Source organism: Mytilus galloprovincialis, chromosome 12, assembly GCF_965363235.1.
Source record: "Mytilus galloprovincialis chromosome 12, xbMytGall1.hap1.1, whole genome shotgun sequence".
In the NCBI taxonomy this organism is placed as follows: Eukaryota; Metazoa; Mollusca; class Bivalvia; order Mytilida; family Mytilidae; genus Mytilus; species Mytilus galloprovincialis.
Window position 1 is genome coordinate 33,358,905 of NC_134849.1, and position 24,427 is coordinate 33,383,331.

The 24,427-nt window shown below is 32.5% G+C and overlaps 2 protein-coding genes and 3 long non-coding RNA genes across 5 annotated transcripts in view; all 5 read left to right on the plus strand.

Annotated features, from left to right (window-relative positions):
- Positions 1 to 24,427, plus strand: part of LOC143055597 (uncharacterized) — a 445,604-nt gene that overhangs the window by 192,283 nt on the left and 228,894 nt on the right. The gene's annotated exons all lie outside the window — the stretch shown is intronic.
- LOC143055588 (uncharacterized) overlaps positions 1 to 24,427 on the plus strand; it is an 86,082-nt gene that overhangs the window by 29,890 nt on the left and 31,765 nt on the right. The window lies entirely within an intron of this gene.
- The window catches only part of LOC143055587 (heat shock 70 kDa protein 12B-like), a 61,633-nt gene that overhangs the window by 13,108 nt on the left and 24,098 nt on the right, over positions 1 to 24,427 (plus strand). The gene's annotated exons all lie outside the window — the stretch shown is intronic.
- On the plus strand, positions 7,138 to 11,584 carry LOC143055401 (uncharacterized). Its single transcript, XR_012972016.1, has 3 exons — positions 7,138 to 7,210; positions 10,450 to 10,537; positions 11,335 to 11,584. It is a non-coding gene; the product is annotated as an uncharacterized LOC143055401 (long non-coding RNA).
- On the plus strand, positions 11,939 to 13,233 carry LOC143055013 (uncharacterized). Its single transcript, XR_012971909.1, has 2 exons — positions 11,939 to 12,079; positions 12,843 to 13,233. It is a non-coding gene; the product is annotated as an uncharacterized LOC143055013 (long non-coding RNA).

Genomic DNA, 24,427 nt, shown 5'->3' on the forward strand with positions numbered 1-24,427 from the left:
TATTCCAATTGAGCTCAAAGAAGTGTCTTCCTAATTATTGCAGCCAAAGTTTGGTTCAAATAAACATCCCATGTCGATTGATCATGTTTTATTTTGTTAGCAAGAATATGATGCATGAAACGATGTAAACGTTCTACTTTGCCATTCGAGCCAGGGGAATAAAATGAAGTTGTAACGTGGTTTATTTTCATCTCTTTTAATGTTTCCCTTACCATATTGTTACAGTTTTTGTCGGAACCATTGTCACTCAACAGAGTCAATGGACAACTATGTCTCGGAATGATTTCATCAATCAAAAGTTGAACAATATTAGCGGCGCTTTTATCAGGAACAGGAAAACATTCTGGGTAACCACTGTAAATATCAACAAAACTTATGATATACTAATTACCGGAAAGAGACGTTGAATAAGGTCCAGATAAGTCCACGGCAACATTCGTGAACGGAAACGGTGGTACATCGGTTTCTTGCAATAGTGGTTTAGCATTATATGAGCTCCGTTGTTGACATATTATACACGAATTGACATATTCTTGGAATTCCTTATACAGATTAGGCCAAAATATTTAATCTTAATAGCATCATATGTTTTATCTACACCTAAATGATTGACGTCATGATATTGCTTGACTACTTCTTCTCTTAACTGCAATGGGACATACAACCTTAACACAGGTTCGCTATCTGCTCTAGATATAAAATAGAGTATGTCATCCATTAGTATGTATTTACTTTCTACTGACTTAGAAGCCTTGCCGTTTTGCAACTGAATGGCTATTGAACTTGATTTTTATCTAGTGACGTGACTGTTCATATTTAATATTATATCCCTTAATTTTTAAATCTTCTACTTGAACATTGTCATCATCATTATGTTGACAGCTTGAAATTTTTTTTGGGTTGAATTCATTTGAATATAACGTACTTATCTCATAGGTGTTATTACTTATGTCCATCTCAATGTTATCATTTTCATTTATTTCTTGTATTGTTTGTGGGTCGTTCATTTTATTTTAAGGCCTTCTATTAATAATAAACCCCTAACGGGAAGGATTGTGCCTGATGTTCATATGATGAAATCATAATCTTTCAGTCAGTTTAATTGAAGTCTGGAGCTGGCATGTCAGGTAACTGCTAGTAGTCTGTTGTTATTTATGTATTATTGTCATTTTGTTTATTTTCTTTGGTTACATCTTCTGACATCAGACTCGGACTTTTCTTGAACTGAATTTTAATGTGCGTATTGTTATGCGTTTACTTTTCTACATTGGCTAGAGGTATAGGGGGAGGGTTGAGATCTCACAAACATGTTCAACCCCGCCGCATTTTTGCGCCTGTCCCAAGTCAGGAGCCTCTGGCCTTTGTTAGTCTTGTATTATTTTAATTTTAGTTTCTTGTGTACAATTTGGAAATTAGTATGGCGTTCATTATCACTGAACTAGTATATATTTGTTTAGGGGCCAGCTGAAGGACGCCTCCGGGTGCGGGAATTTTTCGCTACATTGAAGACCTGTTGGTGACCTTCTGCTGTTGTTTTTTTCTAAGGTCGGGTTGTTGTCTCTTTGGCACATTCCCCATTTCTATTCTCAATTTTATTCTAGATACATAATCTGCGATTGTGCTATCTGCCCCAGATTACCATTCTATCTTGCAATTATAACTAGAAATACACAATACCCATAATTGAATTTTCCGATTAGGGACATTTGAAGATAAAAGATACTGCAACGGTTTATGGTCTGTTTTAATAGTAAAGTTCGCATAATGCAAGTAATGATCTAATTTCTGAAGTGCATAATCAATGCTGTATGCTTCCTTTTCAATAGTTGACCAGCGCTTTTAAGTATCACTTAATTAATGGGATAAGAAATAAATCGGTTTCTCGTTTTAACTTCATATAATACTTCTTCACTCTCATTACATGGTTGGGTTAAACAAGCGCCTATCGATTCGTCCGAAGCGTCGGTGTATAAGGTATACGGCTTCGATAAGTCCGGATATGCGAGCAAAGGAATAATTGATATACTTTCTTTTGAGTTCAAATCCTGTTTGACACTCGTCAGACCATCTAAATTTTGCATATTTCTTAGTCAGATCAACTAAAGGTACAGATATTTTTGAGAAGTTTGGTAAACAACGCCTATAATAACTTAACATCCCTGTGAAGCTTCTCGCTTCTTTCACGCTAAATGGAAAAATCAAATCTTGTTGAATATCGGAAAGATGGTCCTCTAAAGTTTCATAATATATTAAAACGTCGTCAATATAAGCAATGGCAAATGGTAGATTTTCTAGAACTATTTCCATCAATTGGGAAAATACAGCAGGAGAGTTTTTTTACCCAAATGGCATTACGTTGTATTCGAAGAGACCTCTATGACACGAAAAAGCAGTCTTTTCTCTGTTTTTTTTGTCCATCAAAACTTGCCAGTAGCCACTTTTTAAATCACAAGAGGAAATGTACTCAGCATTGCCTAATTGGGCAAATATATCATCAATTAAAGGCAAGGGATATGAAAGACGTTTGGTAATTTTGTTAATTTGCCTAAAGTCCGTGCAAAACCTATGAGTATCATCCTTCCTCTTTACAACAACTATAGGGGCGCTCCAACTATTGTTTGATCTTATAATGACCCAGGCATCGAGCATTTCATCAATTGCCTTATCTACTATTTGTCTCTTATGTAAGGGTGTTCTTTATGGTTTTAATTTAATGGGAGGGTGATTTCCTGTTTCTATTTCCATTTTTACCATGTCAGTTTGACCTAATTCGGAATCTTTTGCAGCAAAAATATCTTTGTTCTTACTAATTAATTTTTCGATAATACTTTTGTATTCAAGAGGAGCGTCTATTTCGTAATAATTTTCTTATTGGATTTCTTTATTTTTTATTTCATTTAAAGAGACTAAGTTTTCTTCTAGAACGGTTTTTATTCTACAAACTGCAGTGAATCTTTTAAATTTGAATGTTTTGTTTGTACTATTCACAACGTGAATCGAAATTCTATTTAACTGATTAATTTTAACAACAGAATTTCCAATTAATAAACCTGGCTCTTCACAAAAATTACCTTCTGTAACTGCAGAAGTTTCGTATAATTTCGACTCTAAAAGTATATGTTTGAAGTTTAAGGTTTGAATACAGTTTCTTTAGAAAATCTTAAAATGTTTGCTATATGAATATCTTCCTCTAAATTTGCATAAACATCTCCTACTCTCAACATTCCTAAATCAAAGTAAAGCCTTCTTCCATTTTTTACTAACCAGTCAAGTCCTAGAATAACGTTTCTGTTCATCAGAAACAACATAAAACAAGTGTGTCATTTTCTTATTTTTGATAGAAAAATCAATTTCAATACTGCCTAAACAGTTAAGTGAGTTTCCGTTTACGGATTGAAGATTAACTTTCTTTTTAGATAATTTTTGCAAATTGTTTAAAGATTTATAAATTTTATATAATCATGATAATAATAAACTACATTGTGCTCCAGAATCAACAAGTGCCCCTAGTTTTCTAGTTTTTATATGTAAAGATGTATTCTTCTGACATTTCAGTCTCGTACAGTCTCGTTGAAATCTCGTTCTTGAATTATTTCCAAAATATGTGATAGAAGTGGAAAATATCAATGAATTTTAAAAATATTATAATCCAACATAAATCTGTGAAAAAATTGTGTATTTACAATGAACGGTTTTTGAATAATCCAGTTTTCAAATTTCATGACCAATCAAGTCAGTATTATTAGACACAATTTTGAGAAAATGGGTGAGGGATACAAAAATGATTTTACAAGAATCATGTACATCCCATATCATTTTGGTCTTTTGAAATTTTTAGATATGTATTTTTTCAATCACTTATAACAAAAAAGTTGAAATAATAAACATTTTGTTCTTAAATCACAAAAATACAAAATTGACAGCATGGTAAATTCTTCACAAAAAAGCGTTAAAATATGATAAAACTTTCTTATATTAACACCTACCTATGGTTTTTGTTAGTAAAATTTATTCAGATCGTTCCACTTCATTTTTATAGAAAGTATGAAAAAAGTTAAATTGTGGAACTGTGATTTTTTTCACGGTAATAGCCCAAAAATAGGTAAAAATCGATGAAAAATGGGAAAATCATTAAAATTGGGCATTTCCAAAGGGCCGTAGCAAAAAAAGATACACCACCATATGATTGTTTCTTCACCAATTATTTTGCTACAATCTTATAAACCCAAAAATCAGGGTAAGATAAACAAATTTAATTCTAGAAATTTTTGGCTCCTCAGAGGTGTACATCCTTTATATACGACTGTTTGGATTTCCTGCCAAATTAATAGTAAAAATTTCATTTGTTTCTGGTTTTGTTTTTCTCTCTTTGTCGGCTTCATAAAAAAGAGAGTTTCTTAGTTTCTCTGAAATCAATTTTCTTGTTTCTCAAAAGTCCTAACCCTACAAAATCTTTTAATGTGACCTCTTCTTCCACATTTCCAGCATTCTATTTCTTTATTAAATTTAGGAGTATGGTCAAAAGCATTGACTTGTTTTTTTTTGCCCTACAAATCTTAGATCTATGTCTTATTTTATTACAGTTAAACATCGTTCAGAATTTCTATAACGGTCTTCTTCCATTGCTTCTTAACCCGCATCTTGTCCTTCAAAATGTCTACTATTATTTGATCTTTCTGGGGTTCCCCTTCTCAATTCAAACCTTTTTCGCAGATTTTTTTCGGTCATCGCTACCGCGACAGCACCTTGAAAGGTGTCTGGGTTTGACCTCATGATTTTCATTTTCAGGTAGTCTAAAGAAAAGCCATTTATGAAAAAGTTTACTAATTGTTTCTGTATTATAAGTAAATTGCCATTTTGATCCTTAAAAACTTCTTCTGCGAGATTATAAAGTCTTTCCGCGAAGATGAGATCATTTTCACAATGTTTTTGCTTAATTTTGCTTGAAAGGTCGAAAGCGTGTTGTGGATCCGACACTTCCGAAAATCTCACAACTAATTGAGCTTTTAACTCATTCCACCCCACAGTTTCGTCCATGTCATTTTGTTCTAACCACCTATGGATAAAAACCGGCCGGTCACTAGCTTGATATGCTACCATTTTCGCCTCATTTTTACCCAATCCAGCCAAAACAATATATTTTTCAATTTGTATAATCCATGTTCGAAACTTCGTAGCATCCCTCGAAAATTTTGGTATAATTTGATTAACCCCCTGTGCACCTAATTTGTTTGATAACCCTTGCAGTTGGAAAGCTAGGTTGTTAAACGCTACTCCTATATTTTGTTCAGCCATTATGAGAAAGTAAAAAAACGCTTACCTGATTACAAACAAAGGGTTATCCTGGTACACGGCAACACATTCCCAAGTGTTAGACTCTCGAAAAGTCAAGTTCGACAGCAATTAAAAACCAACAAATTAGTCAAGGCACAAGTATAAAAGCAAACGATGGCTGAACTAGTACACACGTTTCTTTATTAACTGATCAAGTTACAATCTGGACTGTTTGAAAAAAAAACCAGTCATTTTATACTTCTACAAACATGACTTAAATTTAGAAAGAATGTTGTTTGTTTCTACTTTCGACGGGTACTAACTTTGACAAGGCCGAAAGCAATATGTTAAAAAGGATAATAAAGTGGACATTACTTTTTCTTCAATATCTTAAGCCTTGTTATACTTTTACAAACGTGACTTAACTGACCACTACACGATGACAAAAGTTATAAACGATGGACATGACATTTGCTTCAATAGCTTAAGCCTTTAAATACTTATATAGACATGAGTTAACTGACCACCCATATCTGAACATTGAAGTTCATTCAATATAAAGCAATAAATGTGAATTAACAGACCACCTGCCAAAAGTATAGGTTTTCTTTAAAACCAAAACATGTATGTACTAAGTCACGTTGTAACAATTATAAATCTGCAAGTTTAACTATAATACATATAACAACTTTACTGTCCATTTGTCCTTTTGTAGATAACAATTATATTGATTATTAAAGTTATCGTATAAGCACTGCATAGTGTTACACTTCACCATTTGGAACTCTTGATTAATTAATAGCTTCCTTGTGAGCAACAACCCTCTACCAAGAAAATATAAGCGTCTCCCGCTAAGCGTCTACCTCCAGTCATGCGAATTCAAACTTACGATAGAAAATAGGACACAATCGGATATATGCAGAGCAGATGACTTTATTTGATTTCAAGATCAAAGACAAAATGTTGATTTCCGAAAATGTCATATCGGTCAACCAAGTCGTTATTGTGACCGTAACAATTGTGTTCTGTCAAAGCTCTGATGGTGATTTGGTTTTTGGACGCACAACCCATAATTGGCTATATGTTTTATTATTCCGTTCTGTTGACAATTGAAAAAAAACATGTAATAAGTTTTATGCATTCGGAACACTTCATGATATACTTTCATCATAATTCGAACATAGAACTTAAAACCTAAAGAAGGTACGGTTTAAACTATAACTACGTTAAAAGGTACATATATTGTTTTGTACATTGTAGTTGATATACTTGAGAACATTTAAATTCATAATGGGAAATACATGTATTAACGTTGTTCTGTTTCATTATTTATTTTCCAACAAAAAAGCAGCAGAAAAAGTCCAGCATGCGATACATTCGTTAAGTAGCGAATCAAAATTTATAATATTCTGTTTAATTTTGTTATTTATGATTGTATACGTTAGCTTAACAATTCATTAACTTCATATGTCTTATCAAAAGTTACTTTAAATTTATTAAGAAAACAGATAACCTGATAGTTGACTTTTTTTAAACAACCATATATACAATCACGATACATGAACGTTAACTTAAAAAGTAACAAAGAAGGCAAACAGTAACCTAACTAGTTACATAATCTATTTTAATAAGGGGCATTTGGATGCCAACATTGCAAACAGAAGTGATCATAATTGATGTGTTTTTTTTTAAAACGACAACAGTAAGTTTTTTTTTTAAATGTCATTAGATTTTACTGAACTAAAAAATATTGACGCGTTTCAAAATAAGAAAATTTGTACTGTGACCGCGTTTATATTTATTTAAATTTTCTGAAAATCCACAGTTTAAAAATACAATCAAACTTCCAAATTATATTTTTAGCTTATAACCATTGTTCATTCTTCCCTGTCTGAAAAAAACCCTACAAAGTAATTAGAAGGATTTTGTCATGAATGTAAGTAAAAATGTTGTTTATTTTCAAATTAAACAAAGCAAATAGTGCAGCTGATTTTTAAAAATGCATACAAGACACAATGCAAGGTATATCGTGTGTGTACATATAACATACGAAAGTAAATGTTACCTACATAAAAATGTATAACAACATGATTTTATTAAAAGTAAACAGTTAATGTCAGATGTGTATCAAAATATGGCTATCTGTTTTACGTAGGACATAGTGTATTTTTATCCTTTTTAAAGCCCCAGTCCCACTAGACCACGATCGCAAAACGCTCACCGCGATCTAAAATAAATTCAGATCGTGGTGAGGTCCCGGTACGAGTGGTATGAAACTGTAAATTTTCGTTGCTTTCACGAGGACACTACGTCCTTATTACGCTTCTACAACGATCCCGCTACGATTATAGCACGTTCTAACCGCGCTTATTCTGCGACCTCACTACACTTATCAAGATCTGTCTACGCTCATCCCTTTCTCACTACGACCATACCACGAGTTATCCGAATGCAACACGATCGTAACACGCTTTTCCTGCGATTATAGCACGTTCTTACCACGATTATATTACGTTCATACCGATCTTATTACGTTCTCAGCAATAATATCAAAATTGTGTTCCATATAAATACAGTTCCATTCCTTCTATTTCTGATTAATACTTGGATTTCTCGGAAACAGTACAGTCATGCCACCAAATTTTACAAATATTGCAAAATATTAATATTGAAAAAATAATTTGCAAATTATTTAGGCGAAGCTTTAAAAGTAAAGAAGAGCGATTATAATGGTTTTTGTAAACAGGAAATAATAGAAATATAGAAATATTGATTTAACATTTGTACTTTGACATTTTCTTGATTTATCAACCGCTGAAGTTTTTTTTTTCTGTTTACATAATTGAATAATTATTTCATCAATAATTAAATATGTATTTCATCTGCTTTGAATGATCTCGTTTGAATTGTAATATATGTCTTTCCTATGTTGGTTGTCTTTGTCTCTGTCGTTTTAGTATTCTCATATATGTTCATTGTCTTTTTTACTTTTTTAGTTTTTTAAATAAGATGTGGTTTGCTTGCTAATGAGACAATTCTCCGTCATATTCATAATCAGGTTGTGAACAACTCAATGCAATAACTATCCCTTTTATGAGGGGTCCATTTCAAGTAAAACTAAGTATTTTTGAAAAAGACCCAACATTAATCACAAAAGGGCACAAATTAATATATTTAGAAATCTTTTTTCCCCGCAGAAATATACATCTATAATACTGCTTGACTTTTATATAGCTTCTTTATTGTTAAAAATAAGTGGATCCCTTTTTTTAGAAAAAAATGTTTAAAATATGATGAATTCAACCGCCCCCCCCCCCCACCTCACCCCCATCCTCGCTTAAAGTTATAAATCTAACTTTCTCTCATTTCAACGACAGTAAAATGACGCCTCGTCTGAGGGACAGTCCCTCATTTATACCTGCATTTAAGGGATTATTCATTTCGATGGTTGTTTTCAACCTGATGATGTATTTAAAGTTCGGCCTTCAACACCGGGGTTTGTCATCAAGTTGTAAAACAGCCCAAAAAGACTAGTGTAAAATGATTCAAATAGGAAAACTAATCTTTATATAATAACTCATTAATGCAACAACATAGTACGTTATATACACAAGTGACAAGAAACATGATACATGATAAATATTTTAAACAAGTCAAGTTGATAATAATAATATATTTACATATATATTTAAACGGAAAAATTGCTATGAACTTGATGAAACACACCAACAAACGACAACGACTGAACAACTGAAGAGACTCATGTCTCATGACAGGTGCCTTAACATGCAGCTGTTATTGATAGATTTGTTTCGCTGGCATACAATATTGCAGTTGATGGTAACACCTTTCCTTCTGCGTACTATATTCGAACATCGAAAATCAGCATGTTTTTGCAGGGGAATGTAAGTAGGGGAAAGGAAACAAATGTTAATAAGCTGGGATCGCTATTTATCTTTTTAATGTAAAAAAAAAAAAAAAAAAAAAAAAAAAAACAGCGCGGGAAATAGAAACGATTACTTTTCGAGATGCGAGAGGAGAGAATATTAAAAAAAAATCCGTTTAGAAAAGAATATATGCGGGCAGATCCGTCGAACAAGGAATTTAATTCTTCATAGTTATATATTTGATATTATAAACGTACATACTCTTCTCTGTTACTATTTTGATAATACTGTATGAAAATATAATTTTTTTTATATTTTACTATTTTTATATGCATATATGCAAAATAATCCATATACAGTTCTCCGTCAATGACTGTAATATGGCAACATGTAGGTTACACAACTGAAAATGAGAGATGTTTATCGAATAGGTACATGTAGTACTGAATACATAATACATATGCTCTGGACCATACGAGTATTTAGACCATACGCGTATGGGGTTTGGTTTTCAACTGACCCGACTATATATATATTAAAAAGGTATTTGGTGAATAGATCCTTACTTCGTTTGTAGGAACACACAGCTTTATTTTCGACCAAAATCGTCACAAGTTACTTACGAAAATTCGTTATCTTTTATATGTTGTCTGAATCTTTGTGTATTTGTTATTTTAAGCTCTCTTTTGCTAGGCATAAAGTCAAACTCGTACACAATTTACTGTCGAAAAGGCTTTTGTTTCTTATATCTCTGGAATTTTTTTTAATGATTCATATAATTACTTTCTATTTGTCTCCCTTAATTGAAGTGTTCTTAATCCAATTCATACATTCGTACAATGACAGTAGCTTATGCGTGCAGTTCCGTTTATTTTTAATTTGTTTCCAGTATTTCACGTATAAACTTCTGGTACTGTATAATCGTATAACTATGAACATGGACACATTTAAAAATAACTAAAATAATCTGAAAAATTTAGGAAACTCTAATTTACGAAAACAAGAGAGTGTAATGTGACATGTACCTGTGAGTTCAAAAGTTGATCTCTTGTTAAATGTATTTTTTAATTCGATATAAGTTGATGTTATATTCCAAAGTCGAGGTTGATCGACATATTTCGTTTCCTAAGGAAATAACTACAAAAAATGCCAATGACCATGCAAAAATATTTTTTGATTTTTGAGAAAGATTCATATATTCTATAAAAATGTAACAATGATCTGTTTAACCATGGTATATTGCATTGATTAGATAGTCTTAACTGTGTTACATGTTTTATATTTACAGAAAATGATTAATGAAAGGGAATATGTTGCAGATGAGTCTTTTGAATCTGAAGCCTCATCAGACAACGATGATCAATTAAACAAACGAGGTAGGATAACAAAGTTATAAAATTTGCCAACATTTGTAGTGACATACTATTATGCCCGTATTTTTGCGTTTGTGTAACCATACTTACATTATATATAACATGTATAACACAGCTTCGTAGAACAGGGAACATTTGTTATTTGTCTATAGACTCTATAGACATATTATGTCAGCTGGATATTTTCCTCATCAGTCTGTCATTTACGTCCTGTTCGGGGAACATTTGTTAAACCCATTGATCAAAGATTTTGATTGCCGATGTCATATAAAGGGTTGATGGAGTAAATGTAACAATTCCGTCTTCATTCTATCATTTCAATATATTGTGGAAACCTTGCTTTGATTTTGTACAAGACGATGATGGCAGATTGTTTTAGTTTTTATGTAAAAAAATGGAGGTAAATATAAATCCGTACAGCGTATTATTTTTGTTTATGTTGGTGAATCAAATCGCGAAGCCATCTTTGGCGCAAAGTTATGCATACGCTCGGTACTGCGACGTTTCCGTAAGTTGTTGACATCTCAAAACATGTAGTTTACCTCAAACATTATTTCTCATTTTTCACATGTATTTCTTCTGACTATTAAAATATGTTTCAGTCATTATATTGAACTTTAGCAAAACACTGTTTCTCTGTAATTCTCCTGTGAATTTGTTCACCTTTTTAACTGCAACCATTTCATTATCTGCCCAGATTTGAAATATCATGTGGCTTTTAATTACAGTCTATATATAGCACGTATACATTTTGATAACGGTTTTGGTAGTTGTTATTGTTTTCTTTATCTTCATTTTAGATTTTAGCAATAGACACTTAGCAAAACTTGCTGCTAATTTATTAGATGGCTGGGTCTTTATTTTATTGGAACTCGATTTACAGCTCAATGAAATTAAACAAATTGAGAATTTATATCCCAGAGATGTAAAACGACAAGCGCTCGAGGGGTTGATATTATGGCAAAGGCGAAGCCAGTCTCCAATTGAGGATTTATCGAAAGCCTGCAGGGAATACAAAAGAGAAGACATGATAGATTTAATACGAAAAATACAAGGTAAACATTTGGTCTCTTGTGGAGAGTTGTCTCATTGGCAATTATACCACATCTTTTTTTTTATATTGTCATTTGTTTTGTTTTTGCCTCCATAGTTACCTAGTAAAATTGTCATTTCAATCATGAAGAAATAAAACCAGTTATACTCACAATTTTCTAAAGTGCCCATACTTCAAATATTCAAATGTGTAACCTATTTGATCGCTAGGGTGTTAGATACGTTTCATTTTGTAAAACGTAGAAATTTTTATTTTTTATTTTAGGGAGCTCTAAAAATTGGAACAAACGTAAAAGATGTAAATCTTGCACTTTTAACTTTGAAACGAAGAAAAGAAGAAATACTATCGTACAAAAAAGGAAAAATATGCTGGATGTCTCAAAAAGGGAAATATATGAAGAACTTGAGACTTTCTCAAAAGGGGATATCTGTGGAGAAGTTGAGACTGTATCAAAAGGGGATATCAGTTTGACAAATTGCAGAGAACTTTTTGTAAGTTGATAGTCTTACCACATATGTCATGAATCCATTGTGACATAATTAAGTATGAGTATAGAGTGTTATGTATCAGTATGTATGGTCGGATTATGTTTCTGTGTGAAAGAACGAGTTGTTCCCCTTTTGTCAGTATCGTGTATTTATGTTTGTGACGTCATTCTTTGTCTGATTAAAATGTAGAAATGGAAGCTGATGTGTTTTTATGTGTCCGTATGTGATCGCCTCCATCCATGCTACCAGAGCTATCCCCCTAGTCTGTAATAAGAGTATACGGTATTTGTTTTGTTTATTGTTGACAACCGCACGATTACCTTACATCTACATCATTTTCTCTCCACTAGTTATTTGTCACTCTTGCATTTATATAAATCCATTTATTTTTGCATTGAAAAAATAGCAAAACTAGATATATATAAATAAGTTTTGACTCGCGAAGTGTAATGAAACTTCTAGATTTTATAACATGTATAAACAATGCTTATTACCACAAAAACATTTTTTCGTTTACAGGAATTTCGGGTAGAGTTTAATATATCGTTCTTGTATTATGTCCTTTAATGGTTTTTGCAAGCGGGTGCATTATCTGTGTCTGATTGACACCTTCCAATTTTGTTGTGTGAATTATTAACTTTAGACAACCAAAATACATATATTTGTTCTTGAATTGTGGAAAGGAAAAAATATTTTGCATGTAATTGCGTTACCTGATAAAATTAAACCCCCCAAAAAGTAAATTGTTTATATTATTTTCTTTCAGTTATGGCCAGGGGTGCATCGACAAACTGCTGAAACAGATGAAAGAGCTGACGAAAGCGAATTAGACATAAGTCCTTCCGGACTGAAAAGACCAGATAGAAATTGGATGTTTTATTTTTCTCTCCCTTAAAAAAGACAGCAAAGATAAAACAGCTACGAACAATAGGGTCTGTAACTTTCACTTTTGTAGGACAAATACGTTAACCGTGGGATAAACAGTTTTTTAAGAGATTTCATTGAAATATGGATTTTATGGAATTTATGGAATTCATGGAGAGATCACGAAGCTTATTGTACAATACAAATTCAAAGCCACATTATTTACAAACTTAGGAAATAAATCGATCAACATTTTGCAGTGTATTAATTATAATAAAGAATACTAGGAGTCACATAGTGGAAGATCTTAGCAAGCAAAATCGAGGGAATTGTGCAAATAATGATACAAGCATGAAAATTAGCACGAAAGACCATTATTATATACCTTTTAAGAAAAAACTGCTGGCCATAAAAAAGAATCATTTTTTTTCAAGATGGCCATTACCTTTACTAAAATGGCTGCTTTTTTCCAGTCCTAAAATACTTATTTTTCTGGAAAATATTTTCTTTTACCTTTTTTTAGAATGAAATATTATCAGATTTGGTGGCTACCTTGTTTACATGTGACATATTTACTAGAAATTAATATTTGACATGTTCATGGTTTGCACATGCACGAAAATCTTACAAAATTCACATAAAAACATTTGAACTATGCATTACATACTTAGCGCTTTGGTATTTTTAGTGATGTTATGAATTGGTTTTATAACATTGTTAAGGTTAACCCATGCATTTAACAATTTCGCGCATGCGCACCTATTTCAAAGGCATTAAGAGCGATTTGCACGCACTACAAGGGCACAAAGATGTAAATCGTAGTTCATCTAACAGATGAGGATTTGGATTCGTAAACATATCTTTGTCGTCATTTCTTTCCTCTAAAACATCTAGGCTCTTCTGATCAAGTAAATGTAACTTTTATGATGCCACTGATGCCTTTCAGGTGCAATGATCAAGCATTCATTAAATAAGGTGAACAAGGTGGTTAATTTTCTAAATCCTGGCAACCATCAATTATAGCTGCAGATCAACCACTTTGGTATTTGCTAAGCAATTCTGGTGGGAATGGCCAGATTTGTACGGAGAAGATAAGTTTATCGTCATGTTTGGTGGATTGTACAATGCAATGGCTTGTTTAAAAGTCTGAATGAAATATTGTGTGATAGTAGATGGACAAGTGCCCTCACTGAAGCCGATATTGCAAAACCCCGATTCTTTTCATGTATGTTCAAATTTAATTAGGACTAAACACGTGCATCAGATAACAGCATGTGTTTTGCTTGAATTGATAATTTCAGCTTATGAAAGCGTAAACGCAGAAAATATAGTTCACGAGTCTGTGACGTTTAAGTATTTGATCAACTGGTGTATGGAAAGAGAGTCATTTCGACTACACCTTAATATATCGCGTTCAATAATAAATTAAGAACTTCTGGTGCTTTCGGTAGTACGCCCAACTCACATGTCATATATCGTACTTTACAAACAGTTTATACAAAGCATTGTACCGTATTTTGATTGTCTTGATCATGTTAATTGTTGTCGATGGTTTCCGATGCATTTCCGAGATCTGATTTCCCTTCGTGAACAATCATCCAAATTTTGCAATGGAATTTGCAAGTGGTAATTTTACTATGCGTAAGACTAGAAAGTTGGTTTTTTTAAATTACAATTGATCAGCCAGCACAAACACAGAATAATGCAATTGTGAAGACCGATGTTGGTGCCAAACGTTTAACCGGAGATTCCTTTGAGACGATAAATGGTAGCTGGACCAGAAATCAGTAGACTGGTAGATACATTTTAAAGATGTAGTGGAATGACTTATTCGTCAACAGATCTAGATGAATGACATCATGAAGACTCTACGATACACAAAAGTATTTCTACGAAAAACTCCAAACGCTTTCTAACGTAGTGAACGAGCTTGGAAATTCATTTCTAGAAGAGTCATAAGATTTGAACACAATTGACTCCCCTAAGGATGTTGCTGATTCGGAAGTGGGTAAGATTTGTTTATAAACTCCAAGATATTTGGTCCAAACAACACGAAGATCTTTTTGATTTTTATAACCTGATAAAGAGAGCAATTCCCTATAAAAGGCGTAAAAAGGTATAAAAAACTTCTTTGTCAAAAACAAAGCTGGAGATCCTGAAAAGTGATTGCGATCTTTTTTCTATACTTTCATTTCTTGTCAAACTGATAGTTTGACTTTAAAGATTTCTTTAGCCATGAAAACCAATATGCTCCTCCGTCTTTGTCTCATAATATCACTTTCAACTCTTGTATTAAATCGCATCAAATGCATATCCTTGAAACATTTGTTTGATTTGGCATCAACTGATCCAAAATCTGACGCATTTGTCGTTGGTGGGGCAGCAATGGTCAATTCCAGGCTACAACGTGGGGCATGAATATTTGATGATTTTGCAAATGATGGTATATTGCCTTACCTAAAATCTTTTAACGATTGGTATCCAAGATTAGACATTGTATTTGATGATTACTTAATTAATATGTTAAAGGCTGGGAAGAGAAAAAATGCAAGGTACTGGTGCTAGACGGAAAGTTGTTGGTTCTGGTAACACCTAAAGGGTTTGGAGTAGTTTTCTCTGTGAAGTTGACAACAAAACGGATTTGTTCAAGTTTCTTGCCGACAAAATGGCTTATTTTATTAAAATGCTTGTGTTACTCAAGGTGAAAATATTCTTTGCAATTTCAATACGGAAACTTCCCAGCTATCCCTTTGTGACCATGAAGAAAGAGATGATTGATAATGATATGCATGCTGCCTAAAATTATTGTAAAAAGGAATTTTAAGTAGTACTGACACAGATGTAGTAGTATTAGAAATTGCGACAATCGTAAAAGAATGTGTGGACAAATTGTGAATAGGATTTTGTAGGCTTTGTATGGCTTCCTCTACCTGTCAAAGCAAATTGGTTTGGTCCTCGTGTAAGTGCTCTTCCGTTCTGTCATGCATTCAATGGATGTGACACTGTGTCGGCATTTCATGGGAAAGTGAAGAGGTCAACTTGACAGACATGGAAAGTATTCCCAGATGTAACGAACGTTTTTACCCCACTTTTGTATTAGAACACATACATTGACATAATAGAAGCATTTGTTTGCATCACGATGGCAGGCAACATCAACATTTGCTGTTAACAAGGCACGATTTGAATCGTTTGTTAGAAAGCAGCAGCTTTATTATACTATTCTGTCTACCAGTGGTTCTATTCCGGATCACATCAAAAGAGAATCATATCAAGGTGGACATGTTTGGGCTCATCCGGATTTATGCATTCGACAGGTTCATGTACCAAGTCATGAACACTGGAGTGGGATAAAAGAAAATAAAACAATGACAGTTGACAACAAAAATGGACTTATTTGGCTGTCGTTGCATCCTCGTGTCAGGATTTTTTTGAAATGCGAATGCAAGAAATCAATTAGAGTGTGTAACTGTAAATGTTACTGTTTTGGTCTTCCTTGTACAAGTGTGTGTATTGGTAACTGTCAGATAATTATAAGATAACCAACCTATATATATGCATTTGAACCTAACAAAGACCGTGACATCTCATGTTAAGTTAAAATAAATGATAAAATTGACATTTTCCACGTTGTTGCCGCCATTTTGGAACCGGAAGTCACATTTTTCTTCATGTATGCATTGTTTTATCGTACTGTAGGAATTTTAATTACAGTTTTATCCAAACTTACATTAAATGATACCTATATAACAGCTTTAAAAGGATTAACGGAATGTAGCCAGTTGGATATGACGCCATTTTCAAATGAGCGGTGGCCATTTGAAAAAAATGATTTTTTTTTATGGCCAGCAGCTGAAATTTTTTAATTATCATTTAGCCAAACTGTATACAAAATTTCATGCTTGTATCACGATTTGCACAATTATGTCCATAATATCTCCCACAGGTTAGTTGGTGTTTTACATGTTAAAAATTCGACGGTTCATAGTATTACTAAACATAATCAGATATAATAACAAAAATCACATCATTATGGATTACGTCAAAATCAGTTTAATCTTTCCTGAAGTACTTGCAACATTACTGAAACGAACATTTCAAGTTTCGAAAATAATAGTTCACATGACACAAGGTTAAAAAACTAAAGACTTAGCATCACGAGCTCAACCAAAAACTTGGGTGATCCCATGTGCTCCGGAAGGGTAGGCAGATCTGCTCCACATGTGACACCCGTCGTGTTGCTCATGTAATTACAAAGTATTTGCAATATTACTGAAATGGACATCACATGTTTCAACCTTACACATGTTAAAAGAAAACTACAAACGCGTAATGTATACCAATAAGTATTGCGGGCACATTGTTTATTTGAAATTCAAGACATCCAACATATTTAATTCACGAATATTTCAGGGTGTACCTTCATCTTACACGTTATGAGAAATGAAACATGAACAGAAATTGGTAGTTTTCATAGTTTTCATACTTTCAAAAGGAAACTCAAAACGTAACTCGCATTCAACAAATGAATATTATTTCACAAACACAAGGTCTATATTCTTCATGTTCTTTACGCAAGATGTCTCTTTCGACTACAAAATACCAACCATATTCATATGACTTAAAGAGAAATATTTCATAACTTTTTCAATCTCAAAGCTGCGCATTTGGATAAATTATATTTATTAAGAAAGTTTATCCGAATTTATTGTAAATGTGGACATTTCTTTTTAACATTTGACTTGAATTACCTGTCATTTAACAATTTGGAACTTTTTTTTTAGTTTAGATCTGTATCAATTATCTTTACAAGACTTCTCCGTTTTAAAACCACTGTTGTTTTATCACATGTTGTTTAAACTAGAAATTATGAAGTACAATTTAACTAAGATTTATATTGATGTATTACAATAAGTGTTAAAACGGCTCTGCCTTCTGTTCTTCGAATTTAGTTCATCTAGTTCATTTCAATTGATAATCATGCATGATGATCAATTAGGTAAAGTTCTATAAAAATCGAAAGAACTGTGTTTTTTGAAAAGTAATTGACAAAACTAGACCACCCAAAATCACAAACTGCTTAAAACCCTTGGTCAAAAAAAAAAATTGAAACTATGTTTTTTTTGCTGTTGTTTCTTTAACTAATTCAACATGATCATGCATAAGCGGCAAAAACTGACGATATTTGAATACTAATGGTCCTACATCCTGTGGACGTTTTTTCATTGACATTTCACAAAGTCATGATTTTTTTGGGTCTGCTAATTTCGTCCTTACAATTTTACTTTCAATAGATAGCTGCCAGGACTCTGTATAATGATTAGAAAATCGAGGGCTCACAAACATAGAACCTACATTTTTTTATGTATTCATCTCAAGCAAGAATCCTGTAATTCAGTGGTAGTTGATAGGTTCTGCCTTTTTTTGTTCACCGCGTAAAGCGTTGTAGGAGACATTGAAATACCGGCCTTTGTTTCAGAATTATCCGTTTGTTGGATTTTTTTTTGTTATCAGAAAGGGGCCTCTAATAGCAAACTAAAGGCTTTATTGTTTTTTAATGTTCTTAAAGAGTGACAATGCGTACTTAATATATACTTAATAAATACCAATAAGGTCAACAGAAGGGTATAGATGCTTTGATTTAAAAAGTAACAGACAATAGCAGGAAAGGGAATTTCACGAACACTTATATCACTTATAACACAAAGAAGTAGGTCCAGTAAGACCCCCTTTTGGCCCCAAAATATAGTAGATTTACAAAATTGTTAAAAAGTAAACTTTTAGTTATTTATTGGAATGTAGAAAACTTCTGCTTCATAGATATGGGCTGTTTATGACAATACAATGCACATTTATCGGGTACTAGCATCAGTAAGTCTTGCTAAATAATTGAAATTCTCACAATGTTTTCGGTTTTCGTCTTAAATGGAAGTTGCCGCATTCGTGTTATTCTTTATATTTAATTGCAAGTTGTATTTGATGATAATAAGTTGAGAGAGAACACAGTCGTTGCCACTTTCATTTTTGCCAAAAACCATCTAAAAAGTGACATATTATGGCATATGTGATAGAGTTTTCGTATTTAAGCTAAAACAATTAGGAAATTCAGGTCATCAATGCTCTTCAACTGCTTATTTTATTTGGCCTTTAAACACTTTTTGAGCGCGTCGTTGATGAGTCTTTTATAGACGAAACGCGCGTTTGGCGCAAATATGAAATTTTAATCCTGGTATCTATGAAGAGTTTATATTGAACAATTTAATGAAAGTGGTCGGTATTATACATGTTTCACATTTGCAATTCGTGAATAACATGTCGAGTAATACACTAGGTCATATATGACGAAAGGTGTAGAAATTGTTGTTCTTCATAACTAAATATATTGCCGACTTTACAACCGTTAGCATTGAGTGTGTAGGTAAAAATAATTTCTTTAGTTAGCTTGCTTGCCAGCTAAACCGTTGAGTTATTATTAGGTTAGGTAAACAACCTCCTCAAAGAGTAGATTAGTCCGACAGATAACCAATCGATCTGTCTGCAGAATTAGGCTTCTTCGAAAGGGGGTGAGGTTGTATACCCTACCTAATAATGACTCCACGGTTCAGCTAGCAAGCAAGTTCACCAAAGATATAACATTTAGCTACACACTCAATGAAATCGGATGTAATGATATTTGACCAGTATTTTTTTTTCTCGAATTGTTATAAAACTAATAAATAACGAAATTATGGAAAAGACTGAGTTTGTTTAAAGTAAGAAGTAGATGTCATTATAATCAGTTCTGAATACAATATATAATGTCATTTAATTAAAAGCTTATCGATCAAAGTCCCATGTTTGGATGCACTCGATTTGCGATTACATTAATTTGTTGACATATGCTTTTAGTGTTTAGTAATGAACATTTAGTATTTTGACAAACAAAATCGATAACAGAAAGGTAGTGTACTAAAATGATTCCATGATTCAGATTGTGTACGCCAGACGCGCGTTTCGTAACCAAAACAATTAAAATGCGAAGTCGAATAGCATTTATGGCCCAAAGTGTCGGAATGATTTGCCAAATACAGATTATATTATCTATTCTTGTGGTAGAAAATCCTTTGTATTTTGAATCATTAAAATTTTTTCAAACAGGCAATGCATAATTATGACCATATCAATGATAATTCAATTCAAAACACAGAACTGCTGACTGCTTGTCTGATAAATACCGTAGGAAAGCCAACTTTTACCAGCAGTGGAATCGACCCAGTGTTGTTAAAAACTCATCATCAATCACTATCGTAGATCATACATGGCGGATTGTAAATAACCATCAGTTGAAAATTGTTAATGTTAATTATTTCTAAATAAAAAATTCTGTTATTCTTTTATTTTGAATATAACAAACATCAGATAAGAAAAAAGCTGAAAATACTAAAGCTAGATATATATAAAAATGCCATAAAAGTAAAATCATACCTAACCGGAACAACAAAAAGATTACTAAGATCAACACTTTCATTTCTAATTTAAGATTGAGTCAGTTAAGAACCGATCGCTGTCTTATTACGTTAGACAGAGGGTTGGTCGTTCGCACATATTATTAGTCCCGCCACATTCTGTATGTACCTGTCACAAGTCAGATGCCTGTACTTCAGTGGTTTTAGTTAGTGTACGTCTGTCATTTATGTTTTTTCATAACTTGTATTGTGGTAAATTATGCAGATAATCTTGTCATTGTTGAAAGTCGAATGATGACCTGTAACTGCTTCCATGCATGTCATCTGAAATCTTGTAGATAACTGTCTCCTTTTTAGTCATACCACCTCTCTTTTATTTATATTGCAAAACAACGAAAGCAAATGACTTAGTATTACTTAAAATTAGCCATTTTAGCACCTTTTTAAAAGTAAAAAGTACATAAAAACTACTCATGTCTAGAATAGGCATACATTGTCCTATTAACATATTACCCGTTTTTCAAGAAAAGATCACGTATATTCCGTATATTTTTGAATCCATATGAATAGAACTATCTTATGAAACCGGAAGGTACGTTTTAAACTGGAAGTAGCAAATCATTTTTCATTAAAAAGTGTTAAAACGCAAAAGATCTTAGGAAACAGTGCAAAGAAACCCATCAATTTACGCAGGGGTGACTCGAGTAAATCGTTGATCTCCACGTATTTTCGTTTTGCCCGAAACAAGTAGGACTCGCTTCACATTGTTTTGGAACCAGTGTAAGACAATGTAATACTGACACCGGGAGTGACATTTTGAATTGGAGCTAAATGTGTTATTTGGCATAACGTTTTTGGAAATTTGGGTCCTCAATGCTCTTCAACTTTATACTCGTTTGGCTTTTTGACTTTGTTGATCTGAGCATCACTAATGAGTTTTATGTAGACGAAACGCGAGTCTGGCATAACAAATGATAAACCTGGTTCCTTTGATTACTATCAGTTTATGACAATTTATGATAGAACGACCTTCTTCTCTTCTCTTAATAATTAGTTCTTAATATTATATATTTATTTGAAATTTAGACCGTGTGTACTATCTGTCCACAGTAAACACATATTTTATTCCTGTGAGTAATCCTCTATATACAACATTAATTTAACGTTCCAAGTTGACTGGTGTCTCGTCCTTTTATCTGTATGGATCATGAACTAAGATACCAATAAGTTACGAGTGGGAGAAAGAACCAGCCAAAGGGTCTAGGTAGACTTATTTATGTTTTTGGATCAGGGACTATAATAAGTTAAGGTGGTAGACCTTGGTTCAGGGAGATAACTCTTTATGTGTTTGTTAAAGTCAAGTTTCATCAATGTTTTTCAAGCATTTACCTGAAACAGATTGGAAATAATCTATGTAACCTAGAAGCTTAGAATATATTTATGAAAACGGTTGACACAAACGTACTGATGATTTTAAGAGTTATTTCCCTTAACCTAGGTCTACCTCCTTAAGGTTCCAGTAAAGTCAAAATATAGGACACTTCACAAACATCTAAACTATGCTTCTATTTTTCAACCTATAATGATTAAAGTCCTAAACTATGAAAACATATGTTCATTTAAACATTCTCAACATATACACACTGTGAAAATTGTAAATAAACTTGACATTTTTATGTTGTAACCAAACCGGTTCTTTGGGTGGAACTAATTTTCCCATAAAAATTTCGAGGCCTGTGAAACAACTTAATTTGTGTAAATTTGGTATGAAAGAATACTGTTATGTCTAATGCAGGGTAAGATCATGTTAATTTTTCCGTAAATGTATTGATTTTCGAGTTTCAGTTAATTTCTTGTATCTGGTTTCACTGTAGGCAGAAAAAGGGACGAACCAAACGAATATGGCAATACAAAGAGGGATGCTCATGATGATTGTCTTTTAGCATGTAATCACACTTACGATAAATGCAAGAGGGATTGCATATAATGTGCAAAGATTCAAATAGCGAACATATTAAAAAATGACCAATTGAACAATATCATTGTCTTTTATAACACAGTTAACATGGATGAATAAAGAAGTGGAATATATTAAATGTGTTTATTAATCTTGTTTTTGCCTTTTTGTCAGATATTTGGAATCATCTACTATTATCTATGTAATGCCGTTCAAAATCTTTTTTTACAGATCTCTTCTTTTCCTTTTACAATTTACATAAACTTTCAAATACGAATTTGGTAAAATCATATAAAATCCTTATTTATCTTCGTTTTTGAAAAAAAAGCTATAATAATGTTAAATGTGTCTAAATTCTTAAACAAAACAAGTAAAATCTATACCACATAGTCTGCGTGACAAATAGCAACAAAGACACCAACAAAAAATGACGACGACAAAGACAAAATCCAAGAAAAACTCTTCACACATTTGATTTAACAAACCTTACTTTTCACAAAAAGCTTCATTCTAGTTTAAATGTCAGACAATGTATAAAGCGACAAAATAATAGAAAGATGCACACTCCGCAATAAAAGCAAAAGGACTGTCAGGGGCCCCAAAAGTGTTCTATTATTCTTGGTTATAAAAGATTTTACGTCTAACCAGATATGACAGCAGAATAAACATGATTTTATTCTTCCTATCATTTGATTTATTTAACATGTTTAAGTTTAATTGTTGTTTTAATCTTATTTAGATGAATATTTACAACACATAGATATCAACACCACTGTAATAAACAGAACTACAACCATCAATAAAAGACTAACCCAGAAACTAGCAGTACCAATAAAGACACTGAACAGAAAATAACACATGGTATACATATCCAGACTAGGTCAAGGATCATGTTTGGGTTGTGAATTCCTCTATATTATTTTTTATTGATGGAAAAAACAAGAGGACTCCCGGTACAACATCGTTCGATAAAAGAATTAACCTTAAAATGCACTAACTATCAACGAAAAAAAAATTGAATATAAACATATAGGTATATAAAAAGTAAAACTACAAAAATACTGAACTCCAAGGAAAATTCAAAACGGAAAGTTCCTTATCAAATGGCAAAATCAAAAGCTCAAAAACGTCAAACCAATGGGTAACTGTCATATTCCTGACTTGGTACAGGCATTTTCTAGTTATGTAGAAAATGGTGGAATAAATCTGGTGTTATAGCTAGCTAAACCTCTCGCGTGTATGACAGTCGCATCAAATTCAATTATATTGACAACGTTTTGTGAAAAAAAACCCAAAGACATAATTGGTAAACATATCAAATATCGGGTTACAGAAGTCAATATTGTGTTATAATCTTAATCTCTATAACACAAAATAAAAAATTGTAACAAAGAAACACAAAAAGTCATACAGAAAAGCACATTAGCACAAATGAAAGACAAGAATGAAAAAAAAATATATAGGTGTAATTACCATTGACAAATATTATACACATTCTGTAGTCATGGTTGTGGCATTTCCAACCCACCAAAACTTATCTTATATTGGCTCTTATTTTGTCGTCTTTAGTTACTGTGCTTAATGAGAAACTTAATAAGCAAAATCACATACAGAACACAAGTTTTTAAAAATAAGACACAGGCCATCCGGAACATGATTGATAAAAAGGTGACAATAAAACGTCACAAAAATGATAATAACGGAAAAAATAAATTAAAAAAATACAACTTCAATCTATTTATTTACGAGCCGATTCTCAGTAAACAGCATGTCAACAGAGTGTAATAAAATACTTAAACTAAATACACATAGCAATCAATGTGGAAAAAAGTTTCCATTCCCTAAAACAAATCAAAATTCAAATGAATTACCTTCATATAATATAACATAATCAGACTTTTCCCTTGCTTTAATGGAAAGGGGCCAAAGAAGAACTTTTCTTTTTTATATTCTGCCTATGAATGTCCTGCAACGATAGGAGTCGTGCTAATGATTCAAGCTTCAAAGGACATTTATGATTTTCCAAAGAAGATACTGAGTTTATGGTCTCTCTAAAACGTTGGTATTTTTTCAACACGTAGAAAA